Below are 25313 nucleotides of genomic sequence, written 5' to 3'. Positions count from 1 at the left end.
TGCTTAGAGCTGGACCTTTTCCATTTTATTTGTTCAAAGTTAACCTTCGTTTTCAGTATTGTAACTCTATCATTATTTCATTGCTTGAAAGAAATGCTTTGCCTCCCAAAATTGACTTTACTTTATATCTCGTTTTTGTGGGGTATTTTGGGTTTCTCTTTGTGTGAGTTGTGAGACATTAAAATTGTATTTATAACCTCCTAATAAGTGCTCTTCTAGGTGGTAGAATATGATAAAGCAAAATCTACTTTCCCACCAACTCTGGCTGAGATGTGAAAGAGGAAACTTTATTTGTATTTCCAATTTGGCATATATGTTGAAGGTGTCTTAAATGTTTTGGGTAGAGTGTTAAGGCAATGTGAGTGCTTGCTGTAACTATAATATAGTTATATATATAATATAGTTACAGCAGTTGTAACTTATATAAAGAATGAATCAAATCCTCCTTAATAAAGGAAAGATACAATAATACATGAGTGGTTTTTAGAAAAAGAAAAAAGGTGAGTGAGTCTTTAGAATAAATATAAACACTTTTTACTCAATCAGATCAAGAGAGGGCACACTGTAGCTTGTGGGGAAACATGGCTCACCATCTATTTTTTAATTGCCTAGGAACTAAGAATGGTTTTTAACATTTTAAATGGTTATATTTGAAATAGTTGTGTGAGTATATAGTATCCTAAATATATAAATAATATAATATCTAAATAGTTGCTGAAAAGAAAATTTTTGATTTTGCCTCCTGGTCCTCAAACCCTAAAATATTTATAACTTGGCCCTTTAAGAAAAGTGTGGTGCCTCCTGAATTAGATGATAAGCGAATAGTTTTTGAATCAAGATGTTTGGTAAAAAGCATATGTACAATTTGTTGTATCTAGAGTATCAAATCTCACTATTTTTATATAGCTTTTGAGTTTCTTTTAAAATGAGAGACAGTATTTTTTCCTGTCATTTTTGCCTGTATTTATACCTTTTCAATTATTAGGCTGCTGTTTTTCATCTCACATTGGGTATTACCAGTTATCACAAAAGTCTGCAGCTCTTTCCGGAGTGGTAGGTGTTGGGAGAGGTAACCTGTGGATTAAAAAGGGACTGTGTGGGAAGAATTGACTAACCTATAAAGTGGCAGAGAAATGGAGATTGCCATTCAAACTCCGAAAGAACCAGGAATTCCTGACCTAATTAAAACAGAGCTTCCAACTCTTCCTCCCTTTTTCTCCCTCAATGCCTGTGCTTATTGACACTTTTTAGGCCTACACAGTGCTTTAGTAAATCTGTGGCTGCCTTGAAGGAACTGGCCTGAAAAAGAAACTGTCCATTTATAAATAAGTCGTGTTAAAAGATACTTACACATAGTAATTGTTGGTATGCCATAGACTTGCTAGGTTTTCCTATGGAAAATATTCTTAATCAAGTAAAGCTAGGACCTGGTCAGGATGACAACCAAGAAATCCCCTTACCACCTGTCCTTCCTTCAGCCTCTAAGGCATCAGACCTGTTCTGGTAACTTGTGGGCTGAGTTGCCAGCTGTTTGAGCATAATTAGTGTTGGAGGAAGACCCTGCCTATTTTTGAAATTTTGCTTCCTTGGTATAGCCCAAGATTTCTCACTCTCAGCACTGTTGACATTTGGGGCAGGATAAATCTTTATTGTGGGACTGTCCTGTGCATTGTTAGGATGTTTAGCAGCATCCTGGGCCTATGTCCACTAGGTGCAAAAAGTACCTTTCCCTTTTCCCCAGTTGTAACAACCGAAAATATCTCCAGACATTGCAGTATATTTCCTGGGGGATGAAATCGTACAGACTGTGAACTGCTGGTGTAGCATGATTGACATATTCTTCTGGTGGCTGGCCTGTTGCTGTGGCAAATACAGTAATTCTGAGCTCCACCTGCTTGAAACTGTTTTACTGAGGAAGGGCAGCTCAGTCATGATAATTCTTGACCCAAAGACTGCCTGCAGGGGATTGAACTAGGAAACAGATGTGCTGAGGGGAGGTGTGGGCTGGAGTCTGAAAAGAAACAGAAGTGGGGTGTGTGTGTGTGTGAGAGAGAGAGAGAGAGAGGGAGAGAGACAAAGAGAGACAAAGGAAGAAAGAGAGAGAAAGAGAAGGAGGGAGAGAAAGATTGAGAGAGAAGCTACTTCTGGCTCCCCCTCCCTTACTCCTTCCCTCTTAGGAAAGGTGGGGCTGGGAATTCGGCAAGTCCTAGAAAATAAATTTAAGGGAGGGTTTGGGGTGGTGTTTTGATCTGAGATACCATGTGGGAAGGTCGGGACTTTGTGAAAATAAAAGATGTTTGATTCTCAGGAGTATTTATGGGAGTAGTAATTATGGATCTGAAAAGACACATAACTTCGCTTTTTGACTACTGGACTCTCACTGTTAATCAGCAGTTCTATTTTACGGTAAAGTTGTTGTTCCTGTGTTCCCCCAAATGGCTTCTGAGTCTCCCTTTCTGTTTTTTCAATAAACATTTCTCTACATGAGCTGTTATCCACCCCTTCCCCAGCTCCACCAAACTTAAGAATAATTTTGGAGTGTGGTAGTTTTATTGTGTGGAAATGTAGCACAGATGTTCAGAATTACCTTTCTTTCTCCCTTTAAAACATCATGACCACACATGCTTTGCTCTAAGTACTATTAAGTATTTTTATTATTACTTAAAAAAATCTTGCCTCAGGCAGAGTCCTACTAAAGCTCAAGTAAAGGCAAATATTAAAATAGCAGCAAGTATTTATGTATATTGCACTAAAAAATCTGAACTCATATTTAGCTTTTTATGCAATTGAAACCTTTGTTTTTTGACCCACTTGACCAAGTCCTCTAGTTTTGCCTTCTTTTCCTGATTCTAAAACGTTTAAGTTTAGATTGTAGGATTTTGTTTGCTGTCCTTCCCCCTTCCCCAATTTTCTCTAGACTTGAGTTTTTTCTCTTTATCCTGCATGTATGTTTGAACTCAGCCAGCCTGATCACTTAATGAAGCTTGAGGGGAGGATTTGGACTGCCAGAATGAATTAGTGCATGTTTTTAAAAGTTATTAATGGAGGGAAGGTCTCTTCTCTCAGAGAATTCCACAGATGAGTGGCAGAGTTTCTCTGTTCTTCAGTGCTGCATATTGGGGCCAGTGATCATATACAAAGGAAATGCTTTATCAACACTCAACACCTCCCCCACTCAGATACCTATTTGTGGAGATTAGCTGCTTCTCTAGCCTTAGCTTCTTTTGGGTTTATCAGTGCCACTTTACTTTTATATTTCTTGGCCAGACTTAAACATATTTCTCTAAATAGTTGCTAAAAACAAAATCTTTAGATTTAATCACTTGAACCTGGAATCAAGAGCTCCCTCACCATGTGTGAGCACTTTTTAGCATGCTGGAGATTAATCCTGGTTTAGACAAATGATCTTTAACGCATGGCTTTTTCCATCCACATCCAAATAGGAATGAATTGCAAGGTGATTTTCTTCTAAAGGGCAGTGGAGATCTTTGTCCTTCTGTCAGAGTTCATACAGCAAGGAAGACGCAAAACCTGACTGTGCCTTAGACAGCAGAAATAACACTTAATGTAGGTACTCCACCATAGCTTCATAATACCCAGTGGTGTTCCTGCCAAGAGTCTCTGTTGCAGTACTTTTATGATGCATGTCAAGATTTAGATGGTTTTAAGGACTCAAGCTTTAGTTGCTTTAAAAGAGAAAATGTTGCACATGACTGGATCTTTGCCAATTCTACACTGCAAGCTTGAGACGCCTTAAAAACCTGCCAGGTGCTAACCTCAGTGGATATTCTTAGGCTGCCTCTTGAGCAATTGTTACAGGGAGAGGGATCACAGAAGTTTAGTGGAGATTTGAGGATGCTTATGCTGAGCAGGACTTCTAACATGTGATGACACAGGATTCTCTGGAAGGCTTGAAATCTCTTGGAAGAACTCATTATTTTTTCCCCTCTTGGTAGGCTGTGATTATCTTTGCATGTTGGCTTTTTGCTTGGTTGCCTCACAGACAAAAATGTGAGGGGACTCCAGGAGAATGGTTTAAAATACCACACTTCTTGAAATCACAGCAGCCTCTTGAGAAATCTGTGTGGCATGGTCTGTCTGAGGGCTATCACACACAGAGAGAAAGGTTGATGGAGTGTCATCTTGGAAGGCCCTGGCAGGGGGCTGCTAATAGCACAAATCATTGTTGTTTCTGACACTGGTAAAAAAAATATACTGTATGGTGCAGGCATGGAGCTCAGTCCTGTACTCACCTACTCCTCAGAGCAAGCCTGTGAGGTTTAGGTGCTGACATTGTCCCATTACTTCATTAGGGAAGCTAAGTCATTTGCCTACAGCCTTAGGCATGTGATGTGACCTCAGAAATGAGAATCATTGTACCCTCTGTTCTGTAGAAAAGTCAAAATAACTTCTAGTCATTTCTTCCCACCAGGCTCCTCTCTGTCTCTGATTTGTTTTCTTTGACACTTTCCTTTTCTATTTAGGTTTCTGATGTGGCTAATATTATGACTTCATTTAAAATCGTATTCTTTCTCTTATTAAGTTGGTTTCCTTCTCTTTTATTTTAACCTCAATCATTTCCTTCCCTTTGCGTTTTCATCTGCATTATTTTATGGGGTTAATTGTCTCTCTTGTTGTGTTCCAAGTAGAAGTTCTGGGCTTTTGCAAGAGACCTAAGAATGCTAGTGAAATTTATAGGAGACTTCTGGCCCAGTATAATTTTAGTCAGCAATTTTCCGTGCTTCCTATAAAACCTTTCCATTCACCTGTGCAAGTTTATTCTTTGGTCTTAAATGAAATGACCTACACAAAGCACTTTGCACGAGGCTTGGCTCAACAAATGTCATTTATGTTTCTTTGAAGAAAGATGAGGAGGGGATGAACAAGAGTTACGGTCACATCAGTTGGTCTCCTTGTAAAGCAAGTCCATGCTCCCTTTACAAACCATTGACTTCTCTTTTCAGAATCAAGCCTCATCTGGTGGCATTTTACAGGGCACTTGTTGAGGCACAGGTGTTTGTACTGAGCTGTGCACACTTGAAAGTGACCTTCTCTGCACCATCCCGGGCTTACTTTATAATTGCTTCAGAATGTTATAGAGTGGATTATATTGTGTGGTAAATGCCTACTTCACAGGGTTTGCATAAATTTAAATGTAATGCATGTAATAGATGAATTATATGTAGTGCATGAATACATGTAAGGGCTGGCACATTGTAGGTGCTCAATAAATGTTAGTTTACTATCTTTATATCTATATGATTATCCACATATCTATATCTATATCTCTTTTTAAGCCTGTGCATTTCTCGAGAGCAGGAATCATATATTACTCATCTTCAGTATCACCAGCACCTATCACACAGTAGGTGCTGACTGCTGGTTTATCATTATTGATACACATCTGCCTCTTGTGAGGAAAATCATTCTACACATCTTTAATATAATAGGTGCCAAAGCGTTTGATGTATATAGAAAATGACTGAGGAAAGAAAACATGAAATAATTAGAAGTTGTTACAACCTTTGAGAGGACATAAAAATTCTTATCATTCATCAAAATATTTTGAATGAATTGTGCACAAGCAGTGCTTATGATGGTTCCCTTTATTGAGTATTTACTTTCTGCTTGACACTTTTCTAAGTGCCAGTCACTCATTATTTATGTAATACATTTACTACATAAATCTCAGGATTTATCCTCTGTTTACAGATGAGGAAACTGAGGCACAGAGCAGGTATGACTTTTTCAGGGTAACATAGCTACCATGTTAGAGTTAGAATGTGAATAGAGTTCTTCCACTATCCCATTCTTGCCTATAGGAATAATTTATTCCTCATAGTTTATTTTGTCTCCATTATAATAGTAGGGGTAATATTCCTGCAGCTAGGCTTTTCATTAAAAGAAGATGAAAATTCAGTAGACCTGATTAAACACATTCTGAGTACCAAGTTTGTGGAAAATTCTATCCCCAGTTTGGACTTGTCTCCTGAGCATTAGGGCCCTATATGTATATGTAAGTTTCTAGTGAGCATCTTTCAGGTTGCAGAGAGATCTTAGCCTGTCCAAAACGGAACATCTTGTCTTCCCTCCCAACTGTTCTTTCTCCTGTGTCTCTGTTTTTCCGACTGCCACCACTGTTTAGCTCCCAATCCAAGCCAGATACTGGGAGTCATCATCAATTTCTCTTTCTCCATCACTCCTGTACTAGTTTCCTATTGTTGCTATAACATATTACCACAAATTTATTAGTTTACAGCATATCCTCATATAGTTCTGGGGGTCAGAAGTCTGAAATCAGTTTCACTGTGCTAAAATCAGTGTGTTGGCAGGCCTTTGTCCCTTCTGGAGGCTCTAGGGGAGAATTCATTTCCTTGCCTTTCAAAGCCTTTAGAAGCCAGCTGCAATCCTTGGCTCGTGGCCCCTTCCTATATCCTTAAATCTCTCTTTCTATAACCTTTGCTTCTGTTGTTACATTTCCTTCCCTCTGGCTGACCCTTTCACCTCCCTCTTAGGAGGACCCCTGTGCTTACATTGGGATAATCTTCTCATCTCCAGATCCTTAATGTATTTGCAGAGTCCCTCTTGCCATATAAGGTAACCTATACACAGGTTTTGGGGATTAGGATGTGGCCATCTTTGGGGGGGCCATTATTCAGCCTACCACATCCCCTACATCCACTATATCACTAACTCTTGTTTATTCTTTCTACAAAGTTTTGGATCTTGTGGCTTTTCATTTCCATTGCTCTTAACTTTGGCCTGGTCCTCTTAACTGTTCTCCCAACTTTATGCCTCTTGTGGTTCCTTCTTCATGCTGTTATCATAATCATCTTTGAAAAATGTAGGTCTGTCCTTTCCATACCCTCCATTGCCAGGTGGACCAAGTACACACTCCAGAGCCTGGCTCATGGGGTCCCTCCCTGCTTTTCTAGTCTCACTTCTTGCTCTTTCTCTCCTCTGCTCCAGTCACCTCAAACTCTGGCTTTGCTCAGTAACTGGCCCCTGGGCTCTGTGCTTATGTTTGTGCAGCTCCCCTGTTGTCTGGGTGTACCTTTCCTTCTCCATCTTTACCTGACTAACCTATATTTATCCCGCATTATTCAGGCCAAGCATTACTTTCTCAGAAGCCCTTGCTTTCACTCTCTCTCACCCTAGACTGCCTGTGCTTATTTCTTATAGGAATTATTAAACATCCATTTACTTGACTGTGAATATCCAGGCAAAGACCATTCATAGGATCTAGCACTGTCCTTAGTATATAAGAACCCATAAGATGTGACACACATAGACCCCACCTCCCTGAAAAAGCTATATGATTTTAACCAAACCTTAATTTACACCCCCTCCAGTTGTATTCAAATGTAGTATTTCTAATACATATGCTGTAATCAAACAAAATGACATTTGAAGACAATAAAGTATGGTTACTTCAGGAAAAAAGTATTAAAATTGAACTTGTGTTTTGGTGTCATAAATATTAAAAATGTAGATGAATGACTGGTTTCTTTACTGAATTTTGGGAATTGAGTGGATACCGAGTACAAAGCACTACAATATCCCAGCAATATTGATGGTGGGGAGCAATAACTAATGCTGAATAGTGAGAGATGGTTTCATTTGATCCATCAAGGTAAATGTTTGAACTACTAGAACAGGAAATTATAAAATTTGCATCTAAAAATAATCTTATCTTTTGCTTTTTCAATTGTGAACTCCAGTGCTGAGAAACAAGGACCTTACAGAAACTCTAGGCAGTTTGTGAAATGCTTCTATGTAATCAGCTGGTTTGATTTTCTTCAGTATGATGGTGGAATATTTGTGAGGAAATTAAACTTCATCGTACTCTAGCCAAGTTGTATGGCATCAACTTTTCTATCAGACTTTAAGAAGTTTGGAAATACTGGAGCTACCTTTGACCCCAGTGCAAGTTTGCAAATCTACAGCAGCTTTGGAAGAAGTTTAAATGAACTTGGGACCTCTGAAACAGAGTTCCCCAACTGTTTGTCACACTGTTGACATTCTGGGATGGATAATTCTTTGGTGGTGGTGGAGGGTGGTGCATCCTATATATTGTAGAATGTTTAGTAACATCCCTGACCTCCACCTACAGAATTCATTAGCACCATATTTCCCCAGTTGTAACAATCAAAAATGTCCCCAGACATTGCCAGATGTCCCCTGGGGGGTGGGGTGCAAAATTGTCCCCAGTTGAGAACCACTGGTCAAAAACCTTACTACTCAAAGTGTGGTCCGATACTTTTAGTTAAAATTGTCTAACCCCAATTAGAAATGCAGCATCTCAGGCTCCACTCCAGGCCTTGGGAATCAGAATCTGCTTAATAACAAGATCTGCAGGAGACCTGGGAGCATATGAAGGTTTAAGTGCTGACCTAAACTTTTGCTCAGAGCAGTGTGGTATAGCAGAAAGGCAAGAGCTGTGATGCCAGACATGGCTTACTGTTACTAGCTATGTGACCTTAGACAAGTTGTTCAGCCTCTCTGAGACTCAGCTTGCTCCTCTGTAAAATGGGACTAAGACAATATGTGTTGTGATAATAAAGTGAGAGAATCCAGGAAAAGGGCACCTGGCCATTATTAGAATCTCACTGGGCTGGCTTCCTTCTCTCTCTTTATAAAGCTGTTTTTCTTGGCCTTGCTGCACTCACTGTTACTTGTAGTGATGATATAAGAGGATAAGGAAAAGCAATATGTCTGAGTCAATGCTCTGCAAGTAGAGCAGGTCATAAAAAACCTGCCTGTTTACAGACTTTTATTTTTGAATTATTTACTTTCTTTAAGCTGTGGCTCTTGTGGTCTGGCCTTCCCATTGCTTGGGAAACTGGGATCTTGTTTCTGGAAAACCCATTATACTGGGCCTTGTGAACTCTTAATGGTCTCATTTAGAAGCCAGAATCTGAAGGTGGGAAAGGTGAAGTTGATGGCAGCTAAACATAAAACTATTTAAGGAAGAAGCAGCTCACATGGTAAACTTTATTCCTGTGCTATAGTAAGTGTTTTTTGAAATGGGGCAATTATTTTTATGACCATTAGTAAAATTTTTGATCATGTAGGGTAAGAATAAATATTTTTGCCTTGGGAATAAATTGATTGCTTTGGAACTACATATTTTCCTCTTTCTCCCACTATGACATTGCCTTGGTATAAAAGCATGTATTTAAAAATTTCTAATCCTGATATATCAAGAATAGCTGTTTCCATGGCTTTGGTCCAGTAATCTAACCTGGCAGACAGTTTTGTTTTGTTTTCTTTCTTTCTTTCTTTCTTTCTTTCTTTCTTTCTTTCTTTCTTTCTTTCTTTCTTTCTTTCTTCCTTCCTTCCTTCCTTCCTTCCTTCCTTCCTTCCTTCCTTCCTTCCTTCCTTCCTTCCTTCCTTCCTTTTCATTAAAAAAATAATATGTGATATGGATGCACACATGCATACAATCACACATCCACACAAGTAACATGTAAATCTGACTTGTCTGGACAATTTTTAGGCAAATCACAAGTTTATCTGAAGTGCTGTGATTCAATGAAGAGCAAGGGACATTGTCCAAAACTAATGTATAGTTGTATAGATTGGGCACTACACAACTCTGTATATCATCGATATTATCGATTTACCTATATATTATGACAGTTTGTCAGAAGATGGTAACACAGCCCCTTGTTCCAACAAAATTATATTGGTTTTATGGTAGTCAGAAAAGTCATAAGTAAAGTGTCTTAAGGAAGGGAGTTCCTTTTATAATTTGCACAAATGTGCCATATAAGCTGGTGACAACCTTGCCGTCACACCTTTCGTTGGAAGCTTCTGCTCTGGTGTGCAGAGCAATACAAATCATTATCCCAGAAGTCCTAATGTGGTAGAGAGCATTAAGAAAAGTATAATTTGTTTAATTTCCACATCTCATGCATATGAAAATAGAATCCTCCATAAAAGAGGTCCTTGAATCTCACTTTCATCTTGAAGCTGTCACTAATGCCTGCTTGTGTATGTTGCTATCCTTTTCATGTGAGGGAGAAATAAGTGAAGGAAAGGGAGTGACATGGTAGTTGTGCTAGAGAAATGGGGACAGGGATATCCCTTTTGTACATGAGACTATACTACACTATAGTATGTGTTTTCCTTCAGGACTTTGCTTTTTTGGACTTGAGGGCTATACACATAACTTAGCATTGGCCATGTGGGCATTCTTGGCTTATCTGCTGTCATGCCTTGGGTTGACACATTGTACACATGTTCTTGTTGTTATTCCACTTTTACCTCCATTTCTTTCTAGCGACAGTCTGCTGTTTTACATTGAATTACATTTGAACAGTCACTGAGGGGAAACGTGTTTTATTTGGCCTCTTATTTAGTTATTCAAGTATTATATTAGTTTTAGGTGTACAATATAATGATTCTAAAATTCTATACATTACTCAAAGCTCATCAAAATAAGTGTGCTTTAATCCCTTTCACCTGTTTCACCTAGTCCCCGTCTGGTGACTGCCAGTTCTCTGTATTTAAGAGTCTGTTTCATCTCTTTTTAAAATTTGTTTCACAAATTTCACATATGAATGAAATCATATGGCATTTGTCTTTCTCTGACTAACCTAATTTAGCACTGTACCCTAGCCTGTCCCAAATGGCAAGATCTTATTCTTTTTTATGGCTGAATAATATTCCATTATGTGTTCCATATATATATATGTATGTATATATTACATTATATATATATATATTATGTATATATGTAGTATATACATAATATATATACACATTTGTATATGTATATGTATATATAATAGAATATATATAACATGTATAATGGAATATTAACCAGCCATAAAAATATCTATTCCACTATATATAAATGTGTATATATGTGTGTATCTATGTGTAACTATATATCATTATATATTATATATATATGTGTGTGTAACTACATTTCACCTTGTCTTTATTCATTCGTCTTTGATTTTTTTTAATGTTTTTTATTTATTTCTGGGAGAAGGAGACAGCGTGAGCAGGGGAGGGTCGGAGGGAGAGAGAGATACAGAATCTGAAGCAGGCTCCAGGCTCTGAGCTAGCTGTCAGCACAGAGCCTAACACGGGGCTTGAATCCACAAACCGTGAGATCATGACCTGAGCCGAAGTCAGACGCTTAACCGACTGAGCCACCCAGGTTTCCTATCCATTCATCTTTGGGTGAACACTTAGGTGCTTCCATATCTTGGCTATTGTCAACTTGATCTTTTTAGATATAGCAGTATTTGTGATGCAGGTAACAGAGAGCTTTTCTAGATGGGCAGAGCAGGAAAGAGAGAATGCAGTTACTGACAGGGAACCAGGTAGAAGAAAATCTACTCTTTTGTCCAAGTGGTAAACTCCTGGGTTATTTTTCTTTTTGTATTCAGATGTGCCCAAATTGGTCATTTTGCAAAGAAGGATCACACCTGGATTTTTTTTTTAATGTTTTTTTTTTTAATTTATTTCTCGGGGAGAGAGAGAGAGAGAGAGAGAGAGAGAGAGAGAGCGTGAGCAAGGGAGGGTCAGAGAGAGAGGGAGACACAGAATCTGAAACAGGCTCCAGGCTCCGAGCTGGCAGTCAGCACAGAGCCCTACGCGGGGCTCGAACCCACGAACCGCGAGATCATGACCTAAGCGAAAGTTGGACGCTTAACCTACTAAGCCACCCAGGCGCCCCTCACACCTGGATTTTTTGGTGCTGATGTCATTCTTATGGTTACTAATGCTAGAATTCTCACCTGTGAGCCTAAGTTGTGAGCTGTGGGGGAAATGATTTGTTCTTAGTAGTTAGGGTCATGAAATTCACAAATAATGTGTTAAAATTAAATTATGTGGTTACCATATAAAATAAAATGATATAAATATGAGATGCAATATTAGATAGCTTCTATAATAGAAAGCTTAGTTTAGACCCATAGTTCTCTGAGGGAGGTTCTGTTGTTATCTTGTAAGTATAGCAACTAGGGCTTTTAGAGAGGTTAAGTTCACAGTGCTGGGAAGTGGAGGGAATGGAATTTGAATCCAACTTTGAACGACGAGATTCCCACTCATATTTATATTTCCCTGAGCTAAAAAAAAGACACGGGGTTTTATGTAATTGCATCTTTGGACACCACCATGGGGATGTGTGAATATCACTGTTTCTGTGGGGGATGACTGTCTATTCCAGGTGCCTAGGAGTGAGGAGGTTCCAGGATGTGGGACTTCCAGTTTATAAACTGGAAAAGTGCTGGACAGATCAGGAGGAGCTGGTCACCCTACTCCTGTATACTGTGGCAGGGACAAGGTAAGGATCAGGTGGGAACCACTGGATTATTATCTCCTTGCTATCGTTATGTGTATTCGGGATGGTTTGGATGAGAGTATGGTTTTTCCATTAAACTTTTTCAGGATGTAAAAAAATGTGTGAAGAAATTGCAGGACTGGTGTTTTAGGCAGCCCATTGGCCAGGATCCTCAGAGCCTTTCTAAAAGCAGGCGAAGTCGAAGTTCTAAATAAATACATAAGTACATAGCCTGACATGATGGTGGGAGACACACTTACTGCCCTTCAGATCTGGCCACAGTGGTCTCCTTTCAGCCAGATGTCTTGGTCCTGTTTTGCCCTAAGTTGATGGACTTTAGTAATTTGGTGCTGGGGGTTGGGGGTGGAGAGTTCATACCCTTACCAGACCCTACCTGGATTGGCGGCTGTTTCATCTCCATTATAGGAGTTTAGAAACTAGAATTTAGTATTTAACAACCATTCACATTGTTGTAACTGGAGAAAATAACAATAAATATGGTTACTTAAAAATGGAAATTTGCGGGGCACTTGGCAGCTCAGTCGGTTAAGCGTTCAACTCTTGGTTTTGGCTCAGGTCATGATCTTAATGGTTTTATGAGTTTGGACCCCACATCAGTCTCTGAACTAGCTGCACAAAACCTGCTTGGAATTCTCTCTCTCCCTCTCTCTCTCTGCCCTCTCACCCTCCCCACTCCCAACTCACTCTGTCTCTGTTTCTCAAAATAAATATATACACTTAAAAAAGAAAAAAATGGAAATTTGCTACTTGGAAGGGTCTGCTTCCATGAGGAAATCTTTCAGATTTCATCATCTCAGTGTTGAAGAGCTGCCTGTGGGCCTGGCAGTTGTACAGAAGAAAATTTATCTGCTGCCTTTTTTTTGTAAAAATGAGAATGATTTGTCTTTTTGTTTTTGTTTTTATTTTGGTGCTTTTGTTCATTCATTGGAAACTTGAAATTTTGTTTTTTAACTCATTGGTAGTTTACCTATCTGGTCACACAGGTTTTTTTTGTTTGTTTTGTTTTGTTTTATTTTTTTCTTCCTTTTTAAACACTTTTGGTGTGGGGAGGAATATTTGTGTCTCTTTAGGACATCTGTTGTTTGTTGTTATAGCTGACTTTGGAATGCTGTCCTTGGAATTGCTTTCTGACATGGAGTGTACGTATGCAGTGCTTCATTAACTAATGGTATGGGAGAAGGGAGCTTTCCATATAAGACAGCTCCCCAAGTGACCACAGCCTCACCCTTTATGTGTCAACACTTTCAAAAATGATTAACCACTCTGAGGGAAGTCTTTATAGATTACAGCTATTGGAATACTTCCTGGCTTTCTTACACAAAGAGTGTCCCCAGCAGATTGGAGCTTTTGCTTCATAGCTCAAGGTCAAGATTAACAGTGTCTATTATTATTCTTTCTCATGATGGGGTTGGTGCCTTGGGGTGGTCTTGGGAATATAGGATTATTTGCCTCTCTCCTAAGTGGTCTCAGATTATCTCCTTTCCATGTATATTTTTGGTGTTTTTTCTGATTCCGCCTATGCTCCTGGAGGACATCTATCCCTGTCAACAATATTGGTGTCTCTAGCGCTTGTTTTACATTTCATCTTTTTATTGTTAGATTGCTGAAGAATGGGAATTAGAATGGCAAGCTTGTTAGAAGTGTGCAATGTCTCCCATCCAAGTACTAACCAGGCCCGACCCTGCTTAGCTTCTGAGATCAGACGAGATCGGGCGCGTTCAGGGTGGTATGGCAACAGATGAATGGATCAAGAAGATGTGGTTTATCTATACCATGGAATACTACATGGCAATGAGAAAGAATGAAATCTGGCCATGTGTAGCAACATGGATGGACCTTGAGGGTGTTATGCTGAGCGAAATAAGTCAGGCAGAGAAGGACAAATATCATATGTTTGCACGTATAGGAGGATTAGGAGGAACTTGACGGAGGAACAAGGGGGAGGAGAAGGGCGGAAATGGTGGGGGAAAGGGAGAGAGGCAAACCATGAGAGACTCTTGAATGCTGACAAAAACTGAGGACTGATGGATGTGGGGGGGGTGGGGGGGATGGGCATGGAGGAGGGCACTTTGGGGATGAGCACTGAGTGTTATGTGAAAACTAATTTGACAATAAACTATTTGTAAAAAAAAAAAAAAAAAGTGTGCAATGTAGGGTTTAAATGGACTCACCTATGAGTAAGTTGAGTGTGTCTTAGTGTGTTGAACTTGAATAAGATAGTACTTATAGATAATTGTGATGCAAGTGTGTGTAGGTATCTCCTTGTGGGTTTTGACACTGGTGAAACACATCTTGTGGAGAATTTGGGATGAGAGCCAGGAAGGATCTCCTGCCTCAGAATGTTAACTTGACTTCAGTTCTTTTTAGTCAAGATAGTGCTGGGAACTCTCAATTTTTTCTGATACCCTTTCTTTCCTCTAGACATGTAACAGAGTTTTATTTATGCTGTTTGGATCTTGCATGTTTATAATGTTAGCCGAAGTACTAGTATTTATGAAATCTCCCTTGTTTTCTTGCTAATGACAGATCTTGATTTTTTTTTTTTTAATCTTTAGTAACTTAACCTCCTATTTACAGCTTTATCCTCAACCAAGCTGGGTGTAACTAAAAAATAGGAATGAGGGGAATCTGGGTGGCTCAGTTGGTTAGGTGTCTGACTTTGGCTCAGATCATGATACCACAGTGTGCTGACAGCTCAGAACCTGGAGCCTGCTTCAGATTCTGTTGTCTCCCTCTCTCTCTGTTCCTCCCCAGCTCATTTGCTCGTGCTCTCTCTCTCTCCCTCTCAAAAATAAACAAACATTAAAAAAATTAAAAAATAAGAATGGTATCACATTAAGTAACCAGATTTGGAGAAGCCTCATAGCAGACTAAAATTCATATTCCTTAATACCTCAAAAAAGTCAGCTGTGGATAGTGTGGGAGGGTCTGGGAGAAGGCAGGTGAAAATTAGAAGTTTTAAAGCACTATGTTTTTCTTAGCCTGTTTTATTAGACTGTGAGAGTACATTTTACCAAGTTGCCAGCCTGTCTGTTTTGGTCTTTCTGTGTTTGCTTGAAATTAGAATTGTCTTTGATTAAGTAGGAAAGTTAAGTCATTTGTACTAGTTAGGCTTAATATAATATAACAAATTGAAAGCTGTTTTAGTTTTCACATTACAAACTAACAATTCTATATTATTCTGGCCTACTGAAAATTTCTCAAGTTTTTACTTGAATGAATATGTATGGTAGAAATCCCTTGTATTTCTGAGTCAGTGAGAAAATCAAAAGCTGATTGGATTGATAGGCTAAAAATAAATATCACTTTGAACTTGTACTATCTTGTAATTTACACAAAGCCTAAGAGTAAAAAGTTAAAGGCTCTTTTACCTGAAAGACCATAAACTGAATGGAAATGGGCTAGTGTTATTGTAGTTTTCTTTTTGCTGCTGTGACTTTTGTTTGTTTGTTTTGTTTTGAAAATGTCTTCTCTATTCTCTTTGTGGGTAGCAGGGGAATAAGCTCATGGCTGTGAAGACATCTAGGGTTATAACTTCTGTAGCACAAATGTAAGACCAAAGAAGACATGAAAGTCTTTGGAATGTTAACTTCTTAAAGGGAATTAGTTAAGACTCTACTTTTATGAAGGACGTCCCTCTTACACGAGGATATTCATATTGGGATCAAATTAGGACCAAAATTTGTATAAATAATGAGTAAACTTAGTAAGTTTAGTTTGAACTTTCATCTTGCAAATGGAATTGATTAAATGAAAATTTTGAATCTCACATTTGAAAAAATATAGGTGCCATGTATAAGAAATTTTTAGAACAAAGAATGAAATTGAAGTATCAATTTTGATTTAGCATGAAACTTTTCCGGTAAAATTGACAGCTAGCATGATGCAATGTCTGTCAGTGTTTGACCTTCATACTATCATTTTTAGAAAAGTCGTTTTGCCAAAAGTAAATTAGAGAGCTTGTTCACATTTCCCAGCAGCCTTTTTAATCTATTATTATTTAGATAATTTTCTTTTGAAGTTCCTATCCTGCCATCATCCACATTAATCATCCCAGCTCAACAGATTGTCATGTTGGTAGTTCTGTCTGAGATTCAGTGGCTGCCCACCACCTTTCTTTCACTGAGTGCAAGATGTGTGCCAGACACTGTGCTGGTGGTGGGATGATGTGGCCAAAGCTTTTCTAGTCATACTGCAGGGTCTTGAAGAGTTGTAATACCAAACATGGTCTCCAAAACCCTGCAAAGAATAATCAGTTTCCATTAAGTGTTGGGAACCCCTATGGGAAGTGGCATTTAAAAGGGGACAGATGTCAGGAGATGAAATGGGATGGGGATAGCAAGTCAAGCAAAAACTCAAGGGTAGGAACACACAGGACAAGTTCAGAGGGCAGAGGGTTTGTGTAATTTGGCTAGGACATAGCAAAGGCAGGGAGGATCAGAGGCAGTTTGGGATGAAAGGTAGGTGAGGCTTCCCCTTTTTGAAAAGTGTTATACTCTAGAATGAAGTTAGTAGGTGGAAGAGTCTTTACTGACTAGGCACTGTAGATACAGCTGTTCATAATACAGACATTGTTGATCCTTATGGGAAACAACAGATTGCACATAGTTAAATAATTTCACTTAGTAAATATGCCAGGGAGTGTTTAATAGAGTTTCTTAACTTAGAGGAGGCAAAGAAGGCCTCCCAGAATTAGTGGTGTATAAGCTGAGACTAGAAGGATCAAAAGAAATTCGAGAAGGGTGGGAATGAATGAGAGGCAAATGGCATAGTGTAGTCAAGTCTGGAGGCAACAGGGAGCTGAGTCCATAGCGTAGGAACCAAGGAAAATCTAGAGCTTTAATGTCCAGTATGGTAGCCATACTCAGATGTTACTTTGAGCACTTGAAATGTGGCTGTTGAAATCAAGGGACTGAATTAGCCTCCCCACACTGGTCTAGAATACCTATCATAGAGTGGACAAGAGGGAGAGAGGTTTTCATGAGGCTGAAGAGGACCATCAGAGAGGGGTTTTGTGAAATATGGTAAACTATGGTGAACATTGAAGACTTTATTCTGGAATGGTAGGGAACCACAAAAGATCTTATCAAAGGGTGGGCCATAATCAAATTGGCATTCTGGCCTGTGAATAGGATGCTACTATTAGTAATAGGAAGTGGTAGTAATAAAGTTGTGCCTAAGGAAGATTGATCTGAAGTAGGGTATGGGATGGACTGGACAGGGATGGAGGGAGGTAGAGAGGTCAGAGAGGGTAGGTGGAGAGGTCAGAAGGGGTAGAGGTAGAGCATAGTGATTTATAATGCAGGCTCTGGAGTCTGATTGCCTGAGCCAAATTCTGGGGCTGCCATCTTCGGTTTGCCTGGAGGAAGGATACTTCAACTATGTGAGCAGTGCTTGGTCCTGGAACTGGCCTGGCTCATGTAGCTATAGAATAAGTGGAAGGGGGGGTTATTTGAGCTTGCAACCACATCTCTGGGGGCCACTTTGAGTTGCCATTCTGGGAGTGGGACATGGGGCAATGTTCTCCTGTTTTTTGTTTTACTTGTGCAGAAATTAAGGGCACTTGGTGACACCTCATTCACTCTTCTTTGACCTTATTTGGTAAGCTTTTCACTAAAATTTAATGGGAAGTCTGTTATTCTCATCTGCTTCCCATAAGAAAGTGTTTGGCAGTGGCAGAGAGTCCCAAGACTTACAGGAGAGGAGTGGTTTCCTGAAGGTCTCCCACAAAATTCTCATAGAGCTTGCTTTCCTCAGTTGCAGACCAGACAGACTGATGGAGAAAATTTGCTTTCTCTTTGGAGCAGACTAAGAGATGTGGCTAGGAAGGTGGAATGAGAATTGGAGCAGGCAGCATATTTGGAAATTAACACTGTATTTACAAAAAAATCCCCTAGCTAGCATGATTAGAAAAGGAGGCATTACTGAAAGGGCAGCTTGTTGAAATCAAGTGCTGGATGCTACTGGTCCTGAGGAAGGGCTAGGGAGGGGAACCCGAGGGTTGCCAGGATGTTCCAGTTCTGATGACCACAGGCTTTACCTGTGCTGCATCTTGCTCCATGTGGTCACATCAGCGAACCCTAAGCTCTTGAATTTACCCTTTATAGATCCAGCTGGAACCTGGGAGAGGGCGCAGATGGGTCAGTTTTCAGCCTTGCTCTGGTTAAGGCTGATTTGCTAGGAATGACCTCGTGGAACAAACATAGCTTCAGGGCTTCCCTTGCCATGATGCTTAGAGCGGGAATTCTGCTTGGTTGTTGTCAGAATGGTGCTCACTGTGGTATCATATATAATAAATATACAATATAAATACATACATAAATATTAATTTCCTAAGCAGTATCTGAGATATATCAAAAATTACTCCAAAATCTATTTTCCCCCCTATACTTGTTATATCCTCAGCCACTCTGGTATAATACTTATATAAAGCACCTCTTTTGTGGTGGCTGTGTGGCTCAGTTGGTTGATTTTGACCTGATTTTGACTCAGGTCATGATCTTACGGCTTTGTGAGATGGAGCCCCATGTCAGGCTTTGCAGTGACAGTGTGGAACCTGCTTGGGATTCTCTCTCTCCCTCTCTCTTTGCTCCTCCCCACTCTGTTTCTTCTCAGAATAAATAAACTTAAAAAAAAAAACTCTTGATTTTGCCTTACTTTTCATAATACCACTATTTTATGTATGAGAGGAAGGGTAAAACCTAATTTTTATAGGATACCTTAATGATACGTATTTTTGGGGGAGGAGGAATTGCAGCAAACGTCTTCCAATAATTAAAATTTACTGTATGAAAGATCAAATTTGAGATGATCATGTTTTATAGAGTAAAATATAGGTTTTAGGTCCTATACAGCTACCTGGTAAATAAATGAGACAGAATTTTTGTGTTTTAACAACTTTGGTAAATATTATAAAAATTTTTTTTTAAATTTATTTCAGAGAGAGAGAGAGAGAGAGAGTGTGAGCAGGGGGAGGGTCAGAGAGAGAGGGAGATACAGAATCTGAAACAGGTTCCAGGCTCTGAGCTGGCTGTCAGCACAGAGCCTGACGTGGGGCTCGAACCCACGGACCATGAGATCATGACCTGAGCCAAAGTCGGACACTTAACCAACTGAGCCACCCAGGCATCCCTTTAAAATTTTTTTTTTTAATTTATTGTAAATATTCTAGGTAAAATGAAAATAAATCAAAGTTCAGGTTGTACAGAGTGGAGCTTCTGGTGATTTCCATGATATATTCCACTTCTTTATCTTGAATATCATGTTGAACCAAGAGGCAATAAAAAGTTATATCTCTAGTTTAGTTTGGGGTTGGTAAACTACAGCCCATGGGCCAAATCTAGCTTGTCACTTGTTTTTTAAGATAAAGTTTTATCAGAGGACTGGCATGCTGATTTGTTTACATATTGTCTCTGGCTGCTTTTATGCTACAGTAGCAGAGTTGAATAGTTGCAACAAGAGACCGTTTATGGCCTGCAAAGCAGAAAATATATGTTATCTGGCCCTTTATAGAAAAAGTTTGCTGACCCCTGGTTTAGATCATCTGAGGCAGTAACTTTTTTTTTTTTTTTTTTAATTTCTAGGAGAGAGAGAGACAGCGTGAGCAGGGGAGGGTCAGAGAGAGAGGGAGTCACAGACTGAAACAGGCTCCAGGCTCTGAGCTGGCAGTCAGCACAGAGCCCGATGCGGGGCTCAAACCCACGAACCGTGAGATCATGACCTAAGCGAAAGTCAGACGCCTAACCGACTAAGCCACCCAGGCGCCCCAAGGCAGTGACTTTTAAAGTGGTACTAAAGAGTCCTAGAGTTCTGTGGGGCAGGCCGAATCAGCCAAGGGTGAGACCTAGCAGTGTAAGGCATCTGGGCCCCTAGTCCTGTTTTACCCAGAGTAGTTTGACTCTGTTGGTCTTCTGTGTAAGATGTGATCTGAAGAAAGAAAGGATTGTCTCACTTCAAAAATGCTGTCAAAGCCACTAATCCCAAAATATAGGAAGGCATTCAGGACAGAGGGAAGATCTCTCTGAGAATATCTAATTATCTTACTGTGAGCAAAGTGATTGTCTTGCCTTGACATGATGTCTCCAATGCAAAAAAAAAAAAAAAAAAGAAATTCCTTGCTAGGGATTTGGATGCTGAGGTGGACCTCTGTAATTATTGACTTGTTTGAAAATTGCTTTTCAGTCTCTGGCAGGCTGATTTCCCTTTTTATAGGCAGAGATGCTAAACTTCTTTCTGTGCTGCAGTTGGAGTTTAAAAGACTGCTGTATGACTAGAGTTGATGAAGAGGTGAAGTTCATACTCACAAGGCAATGACTGAAAAGTAAAATGTGCCAAATCCTTGACTTAGGTTCTAATTCTTAAGGTATCAACACATTAATCTGGCCTTGAACCTGATGCCGTGGAAAATGGCCTTTAACTTAGCTAATTTCCTCAAGTGTTTCTATTTTTGTAACTTAGGTGAAAATCTAAATGTGAATTTCAAGAGTTACTCAGGGTGAGAAATGGAGCCTTGGGATTGGGCAATAAGGATAAAGCCATTTGGTTTAGTTTAGGTTAAGCCACATAAACTGCAGATGGTTATCAAGCTTGCCAGGCCTGATGAAGATTTTAAACTATGATGCATTAAGGTATATGATATGCCAAAACAATTGCAAAGTCTTGCCAATTTATATGGGCAGAAACTTGGGGCATATGTTTGCAAATAAATTTTCAGGGTGTTAGATCAAGGAGGATGGAGTTTATTGTTGGAACAAACACAATTTATACATATGGATGCAGTGACCAGAGGTCATCTAGAAGGGAAAATCTAGAAAGGATGATGGGGATTGGGTAGCACTTGCTTCATCCCAGAGGCTTTACATGTATTATCTCATTTAATTCTCACAGTGTCCCTGTGACATGGATATTATTATCCATATTTTACAGATAGGGTAAACTGTTAATTAAGCACTTCTCAAGGTCATACAGCTATTAAGTACTTAAGCATATTTGTCCATTGTTTTTCCAAGGGGGTGTGATTGGTGTTGAAAAGTAAGTGGGTGTCTGGGAAGAGCTCCCCTGCACCCAGTCCCATTTCACGTGAGTGAAGGGAGAATTAGATATGGTCTCCTTAGATCCAGAAATCTCTGAAGACAATTCAAGAGGAATCTAAAGCAGTGGGAGAACGGCTTGTTTCCCAGAGCAGCCTGGGGAGACTAGGTGATGCACATTCAACTGGCCTTGTGAATTGAGAAGTGGCAGTGGCTAAAGATAGCCATATAAGACCAAAACTCCATTGTGGTTTGGGAAAAGCAGCAGAGAGGGCCTGAGCTCTCATGGGAAGCTGTGGCAGATGCTGAGAGGGTTGGAAGACTGGGGAGTCCTGGGGCAGGGCTGAGAAGGACTCAGAATGTGTTGATCTTGTTGAGGACCATGGTGGGTGCTGCAGTCAGCAGTAGTTGACACCAGAGGTCAACACTCCAGGTGGCACCAGCTACTCACACTCTACACTACCTGTAGATGATAGCAAATATGCCCCAGAGGATGCTTTACCATTTGGGAAGTCAGGGGTAGATGAGAAGATGGGGAAAGAAGAGAATCAGAAGACTGATGTTTAAGTAGTGGTGACTGAGTTACTTATAATTGCCAAGGTTGTATTGTTGTGCCTTTGTTCTTTACTGTTTGGAGGCTACAATGAAATTAAGATGTAGAGGTATAACACTTTTTTTGTACATCAAGTATAAAGTTACATTTTGCACATTTCTCTTAATTGCTGATAATTTTTAACCAGAATCAGCTAAATTAATTATGCTTCTAGTTTTTTTCACATTAGTGACTAAGCTACAGTTTGAATATTTAATAAGGTTTGTAAACCACATTCATGTATATTATTTCACTTAATTTGAAGGGCATGTATGATTGTTTAATATTATGAGGGAAGGTACCATATTTATTTTTTTACAAATATTTTATTTACTTTAATGAAGCTGGTACAATGTCCATTTAAAACTCATATCCCAGGCTAAAATGTACAAATAAAATAAAACAGAGCAGTGTTCTGTTGAATATGCTTCTGCATGAATAACTTTATTAACTGCTAATGAAAATTAGAACATTTCTGAGTTCTTCTTTAAAAAGAATTTTTTTTTAATGTTTCATTTATTTTTGAGCAGATCAGAGGAGGGGCAGAGAGAGAGGGAGACACAGAATCTGAAACAGGCTCTAGGCTCTGAGCTGTCAGCAGAGAACCCAAACTCATGAACTGTGAGATCATGATCTGAGCCAAAGTCAGATGCTTAACCAATTGAGCCATCCAGGTGCACCTCTGAAATCTTCTAATAAGACTTTTCTTGTATCTTAAAATGCTTTCTCTTCAGTGAAACCATCTTTGAATTAGTCATTACTCTTGCCATCTCTGTTATATTGACTCTAGCCTATTTCTCTTCTTTTGGTCCAGACCCTCAAATTTTAAAAGTAGCTTCAAGTTAAGGAAAGGTCATTTTTTCCACAGCTCAGTTCTCTGAAAAACTTCCGTCTCCCACTGAAAATCATAGTCCAGGAGTGAAGCATTCACAAGTTAGAACTTCAGGGCCAACTGGAAAGTCATTATGAACACTTGAATTGGTCAATCTTATTTATCACAAGCCTGAAAATGCACAGTCTGAGAAAAGTGGCCTTTCTGTGCATGCATGTAATTTTTAAAAAGGAGAGGGCTACATGAAGGGGGCTGAGGTTTGATCACCAAAAATCATTATAATGAAAACAAGTGATAATGAATAATGGGCACTAGAATTCAAATTAGCAGATGTTTTAAAGAGATGCGGTGCCAGTTTTCAATTCCATTTTGAACACCACATTACAAAAGAACTATTTTTAAAAATAAAAAAGGATTGAGGGTAAATAAAAAGATGGAAAAGCATATAAATCATTGAATGACCCTCTGTTTGTTCCTGATAAACTTCAGTCACATCTTCCTCCATTCCCATTTCTTTTGGAGTGTAATTATCAGCACTTCTCTGACCTTCAGGGAGAAACCTGAGTGAATTCATTGGAACTCTGTCTTTGACAGTACGATTCTTTGAGTTTCTTGAGGTATGTTATTTTCTCTTTGAAGTGAATCTCACTGCTATTCTGTCCAGTGACTTTCAGTTTAATGTTTTCTCCTTCCTTCTTATCCCACAAGTCCTCAGCTGAAGGTTTTTCTTCCTGGTCAGACATGGTGATGATGGCTTCACCCAGGGTCTCTGTACAAGCAGTGGCCTTGGGTAGGCAGAACCTAACTCCAGGGTTTACAGATCCATCTCTTTTCCCCACAGCACAATACCATGACTCTGCACGGTACCATTATTATCCATATTTTATAGTTAAGGAAACCGAGGCTCAGAGAAGTTAGCTTACTTGGCCAAGGTCACACAACTGGGAAATGAATGAGGCTAGAATTATTGATTCAGCATTCATTTTGAATTCTCAGAACCTGGCATGGGACTTGATACATAATAAGAACACAATAAATATTTGAATGAATGAATGATGGCTCAATTGTGTGGCAGCGTCAGTTGGCTAGTTGGTAGGTTGAGAATCCTGTTGTGAGCAAGGTAAGGAAAGAAAAATTAATCAGAGCTGGATCCTCCTCTCAGTGAATTAGCTGTCCCTAATGTGCTGTGCATTCTAACTTATAGCTAAGCTTTTGGAAATACTCATGAGCCCTGTCAGAAAATACATGGAAAGCAAGAGTTTTAGAAGTGAAAAAAAATGTTTTGTGGTTTAGAGTCTCCTGGGGAAAGTTAACTCTTGGGCTGAGTATAGTATGAGGGGAGTATGTGAAGGACCAAGAAAGTATTTCATATCATTTCATGCTTCTTAAAGTGGCTTTATAACATCTCATTGTGTTGCTATAATCCATGAGCAGAAGAAACGTGGACAGTCTTCCAGGCAGATGTAAAGAAATTATAGCTAGTTCTCTGGTGCAAAGTAATGCCAATTTCAAGTTTGCAGGCCTCTCCCAACCTGTCCAATCTGACAGTACTTTTGTTTATTTCTACTTTGTATGTGGATTTCTGTTAATCTGATTTAAAATACCAATTCTGTGTATTGGTGTTAAATCTCTGGTTAGCACCTTGAGATTGGGGTCCTAGTTGAGAGCTTTTTTTTTTACTTTCTGGAAGTACAAGTCTTTTTGAAAACTTATGGTTTTGGAGCTTTGGGACTCTTTAGAATTTGTGTTTCATGTATGGAAGAAGGTTCTTTACATTAAAGTGTGTGTGTGTGTGTGTGTGCGCGCGCGCACGTGTGCAAACAAATGAACATTTCCTGAGCCTTCCAGATGCTGTGCATGTTCGACCTGGACTAAACTGAGTAGCCTGCACACCTACACTTATCTCTAAAGCCTTCCATTTATAATTGAGGGATAAGAGTCTCATATTTGGTGTAATTATTAGGACAACCATATTGGGGAAAAAGCTTGTCAATATAAATGAGTCTTACCCTTTGATTCTGTAATTTTACTTCTAGTATCTATCCTTTAGAGACAATTTTTAGTACAGAGAAAAGGATTTATGCCCAAAGATATTGAGAGCAGTTTCCCCTTTTTTAAAATAAGAGAAGATTTAAGTTTACTTTAAAATAAGAGAAAACTTTTAAATAAGATAAAACTTAATAATTTACAAATATAAAACTAGCAATGCTGTTATATAACCACCAAAATGATTTAAAAATTACCAAAGTACGTTATCACTTACAATTAATCTTCATTCAAGTTATTATTATCCCATTATTTGAGTCTTGAGGGAAGGGAATAGGCTGCGGAGTTAGATCTTGTGAACACATGGTGCCTTCTTAGAATAATCAGCTTGTAACGTACAGCAGTGACAAACAGTGAAATTGGTGAACAGATTACTCAAAAAGGAACCATGAGGCTGACACTTCACAGATTCCTTGGGATGCCCATAAACACAGCATTCAGAATTATTTTTTGTTGTTGAAATAAAAAAAGTTAATCTTTGTTTTTGAGGGA

General features: G+C 39.2%; 1 protein-coding gene and 1 pseudogene across 1 annotated transcript in view; one reads left to right on the top strand and one right to left on the bottom strand.

Annotated features, from left to right (window-relative positions):
• Positions 1-25313, top strand: part of ERC2 (ELKS/RAB6-interacting/CAST family member 2) — a 903427-nt gene that overhangs the window by 153542 nt on the left and 724572 nt on the right. The window lies entirely within an intron of this gene.
• Positions 1014-23518, bottom strand: LOC120248963 (annotated as a pseudogene).

The sequence above is a fragment of the Hyaena hyaena genome, unplaced genomic scaffold (assembly GCF_003009895.1).
Source record: "Hyaena hyaena isolate Hyena2069 unplaced genomic scaffold, ASM300989v1 scaffold_618, whole genome shotgun sequence".
NCBI classification, from domain to species: domain Eukaryota; kingdom Metazoa; phylum Chordata; class Mammalia; order Carnivora; family Hyaenidae; genus Hyaena; species Hyaena hyaena.
Note: the sequence above shows the minus strand (reverse complement) of the source record. Positions and strands in the feature narration are given on the sequence as shown.